Raw genomic sequence first — 5,000 nt, 5'->3', positions numbered from 1 at the left:
CTCTCGCAGTAAAGAAACACCCAGAAAAAATTCTCACAGGTTGTGCGCTTGAGTACTCTAATGAAGTTTGCCCGAGTCTTTTCAGGAAAATTTTGAGGAGCAGGCAGAAATAATCTTCTTTGGACGATTATTTTAAAAACAGACCTTCTGTAGAAGCGTACCAAGCGCAAGTTAAAAAACGAGAGGAAAGTGGAAGTGATGAAGAAAATACGTGGTGTAATTAAATTTAGAAAATAAAAAACAATGCCAAAAAAAATAGGAAAAGAAAAATAAAGAGATTTTTTATTAATTTTATCGAAAAATTAAGTTTTAATGTTTCCAGTCATTCATACACCTGTTTTGTAAATATAAGTTTTTGCGTGTTTTGCCACTTGTTAATGTTTTCCGCTATTTTCATCCTCCTATACCCCCTCACCGCTCCACTCTTGGAAATCGCCTCACTCCAAAGCTAACTTTCCACATTTTTGTTACTGTATTTTCGCTGTTTGCTATAATTAAACACTTCTTTTACCGATTATTAATGGCTAACTTATCATTAAATGATCAAAATATAATACTTTCCATACATTTAGTACTGAATAGTGGTGCGTATCATTTTACTAATAATTCAAAGTGGTGATTTTGTAGGGTCTGGAAAGAATCAAGCTATTTACATGGTAATGGCGACTCACAAGACAAAAAAATCACTTCACGAAAGCCATTATGAGACCAATTAATTTCGTGTTGTGAGGCATTACTATATATATATATATATATATATATATATATATATATATATATATATATATATATATATATATATATATATATATATATATATATATATATATATATATATATATATATATATATATATATATATATATATATATATATATATATATATATATATATATATATATATATATATATATATATATATATATATATATAAATATATATATATATATACACACACACATATATATACATATATATATATATATATATATATATATATATATATATATATATATATATATATATATATATATATACATATTTAGACAGTGACAAAATCTACATACTAATTAATGATGGTAGGAAATTTAAACAATTACAATATAAATTGCAATTAAAAGTGGGCTCCTGACGTATCAAAAAGTAGCGAGACAAAAAGAGTTCAGAATTTACTCACCACTTTGTAGAACGAAATATGATTCCTTGATTTTACGTAGTATCTCAACACTAGAAAACTACACTGAACATGGCATTGTCTTCCTTTCATAGCTTTTTTTTTTTTTTTTGGTTAGGGAGAACTGTTAGAGCTTAATCTCGTTTTATTCAACAATGAAATTTATCACATTATTATTGGGTTTTTTCTTTCACTTCTGATTCGACAGTGAGTTAGAAAGTTCTTATTCATTTTTATTTATTGATGCTTATAAAGTATCGTAATGAAAAACACAATTTAAAATTTAATTTTGTAAAGATATAACTGGAAAAATCTAATTAGTTATACAATATGTCAATATTTTTTACAGTAAAAATATTCAATGCTTCTACGTTTGCTCATCAATAGGTCAATGAAAACAAACGTTGCTATAAAAATAAGAGATAGAAGAATAAACTCTTTTTGAATTAATCTGATTTGAAATGAAGAATTACGTGATTAGACTCGAGCAAAGGAAAAAAAAAAGAAAATAAAATTCAGTTTAATTTGAAATTTCTATTCAATTATCACAAAACTGCGTAAAAAATATTTTCGCATAGAGCTTAAAAATATTGATTGATTTGGGGGGATTTTTGTCATGAAATTTATATTTGCATACAGAGAGAGAGAGAGAGAGAGAGAGAGAGAGAGAGAGAGAGAGAGAGAGAGAGAGAGAGAGAGAGAGAGAGAGAGAATTTATCAATGCCTTAGTTATTGGTTATACGAATTTTAGTAGATCTAAAAGGATTTCCCAGAATCGTCTGCTAAACTGCTTATGCTCTTTTCTTGTTCGACGCAGCCTCAGCACGACCAGTAACTCCAGAACCCAACCTCATTTGCAATGGTAAAGCTTGTAGAAGTTGGTGAGAAAAGCGCTATCTGAAACAAACGTCAACGTGCAGTGAATTAAATTTCTGGCTTAGGACTTTTGCTTCCCACGTGAAAGGAAGCCTTGCCACTGCCTAAAGCAAAACTACCAAGATGGTAATGGAGTGGATTATCGGGGCTGCAGAAATAAAAAAAAAAAAAAAAAAATTGCTGTTTTCTTGCACCCTCTTCCAGCTGTTTGCTCGATTCCACGAGAGATTTAATTAAAGATATTTTTTAGTTTTACACATTTCACTTCTCTGCATTTTCTAGAAACTCTGCAATGGAGACTATCTGGAATGGAAGGTTTAAGAATCATTATAAGTACCTACAATAAATATAAATAATGATGGGAGAAAATAATAAAAAAATCAACCCAACAAGAAAAATATATAAGTAGATTTTAATTTGCCTGAACATAAAGTCTAACATCCAAGTTCTATATTGCTTCCCATGGGTACCCTTTAGTAAGCCGAAATATTGAAATAAAACCATTCCAACACTGAAACAAATAAAGATAATTAGTCTCTTAGCTTATGAAATTATCTGAAGTTATTGGCTTTAGCCCTGAATTAGACAAAATGTTATATCTAATTTAGAACTGACAAATGCTTAGTAGGACAACGTCATTAACACAACTGTACATGTCAGCTTATATACAAAACTCCATTTCTGGCGCTTTCATCGCCGGCAGAGAAGAGAAAAAAACATCAAAGAAAGGTTTAGTAATAAGATAGTTACAGTTTTTAAGAAAGGCTGAATTAGAATTTACATTTAGATAAAGAGGATGTGTGTAAGACTGTGAATATCATTGGTACAGTGGTTCCTTTACCCTACCTAGATCGTTTGAAAATTAATTTCCAAGATATAAAAGTTGTCTTTAAAGAGAGAGAGAGAGAGAGAGAGAGAGAGAGAGAGAGAGAGAGAGAGAGAGAGAGAGAGAGAGAGAGAGAGAGAGAGAGAGAGAGAGGAGTTAGAAATCGATTTCATTCTTTTATTATAATAATGTCTACTGTTTTTTGCTAAGGCTGTTATTTTCTTTATCATTAGGCATTAAAACGATGAAATTAAAGCATTTTACTATAAATTGGCGTTAAACGCTTATTAATTTGTAATTATTGTTAGTTTACCTTTAATATGCATTTATTGAATATAAAGAGTTGATGACATTTATTTAGTTATAGAAATATCGCTAGTACGCCAATTTTTCTTTCTCAAACTAAGAAAAACAAATAATAAATAAGTAGAGCATGAAAATTTTATCTCCTCTAAAAGCAAAAATGTTTTTAAATAACTTGTAAACACAGAGGCACAATTTCCTAAATATACAGAAAGTCGAACTAGTTTTTAGCATTAATGTTTTGACTTCTGTTTATTACACTTCCAGTGTATGAAAGTAATATGAAAACGTCTAAACTATTGTTTCATAGAAATTACATTTTAGGTAAATGGAAAAAAAAAATATCGCCTTAAAGCAGTCATGACATTTAACTAATCTTGAATGATGAAATATTTTCAGGATTAATTCCTGTTTTCTGATAAAGAAATAAATATTTTTAACATAAACCATTTCCATAAAAAGTAAGTTGTTCCCTGTTCTAAAAAGAAGAGTGCTCCTGTTATAAATGAACATCGGTAAATATAAAATTTATCACAAACAGCTATTCCTAAAACGTATTTAAACTATTTTTTCCACCCAAAATTAGAAAGACTGCCCTATATTCTGTATAGCATTTTAGCCTTTGCCTCATATTCATGTTTTTTTAAAATTCATAAATTTTATGTAAATGGATATCCAATTTAATGCCTCTTGCTCATCAAAAATACAGTTGATACCCTTCATGTATTATGTGTTATCAATCAAAAGAGTAATTTCCCAGAAACTGAATGGGCAGATTAACTTCCCAATGGCGATGAAGAATAAAACAAATGAAACATATTCTTCTGACCAGACATCAGATCTATTTCAACTCAGTCATAGGTAACGTCTCAATATAAGATCGACATATAAAAAGACATTTTAATAGTTAAATAAATTGATCGAAAGGGAGATACATAATTGAAGGGTTAGGTAAACAGATAAATAAAAACATGTATATATATATATATATATATATATATATATATATATATATATATATATATATATATATATATATACATATATATAAATATATATATATATATATATATATATATATATATGTATATATATATGTATATATATATATATATATATATATATATATATATATATATATACATATATATATATATATATATATATATATATATATATGTATATATATATATATATATATATATATATATATATATTTAATATATATATATATATATATATATATATATATATACATATATATATATGTATATATATATATATATATATATATATATATATATATATACAGTATATATATATATATATATATATATATATGTATATATATATATATATATATATATATAAATATAAATATATATATACATATGTATATGTATACATATATATATATATATATATATATATATATATATATATATATATACAGTATATATATATATATATATATATATATAAATATATATATATTATACATATATATATATATAAATATACAGTATATATATATATATGTATATATATATATATATATATATATATATATATATATATATATATATTTATATATATACATATACATATATATATATATATATATATATATATATATATATATATATATATATGTATATTTATATATATATAAATATATATATATATATATATATATATATATATATATATATATATATATATATATATACAGAGAGAGAGAGAGAGAGAGAGAGAGAGAGAGAGAGAGAGAGAGAGAGAGAGAGAGAGAGAGAGAGAGGCGCTATTAAGTAAATAAATATA

The 5,000-nt window shown here is 25.4% G+C and overlaps 1 protein-coding gene across 1 annotated transcript in view; it reads right to left on the bottom strand.

The window, feature by feature from the left end:
* Positions 1-5,000, bottom strand: part of LOC137649531 (uncharacterized) — a 478,998-nt gene that overhangs the window by 157,058 nt on the left and 316,940 nt on the right. The gene's annotated exons all lie outside the window — the stretch shown is intronic.

This window comes from Palaemon carinicauda, chromosome 11, assembly GCF_036898095.1.
Source record: "Palaemon carinicauda isolate YSFRI2023 chromosome 11, ASM3689809v2, whole genome shotgun sequence".
Classification (NCBI taxonomy): domain Eukaryota; kingdom Metazoa; phylum Arthropoda; class Malacostraca; order Decapoda; family Palaemonidae; genus Palaemon; species Palaemon carinicauda.
This window is presented reverse-complemented; position numbering and strand designations above follow the sequence as displayed.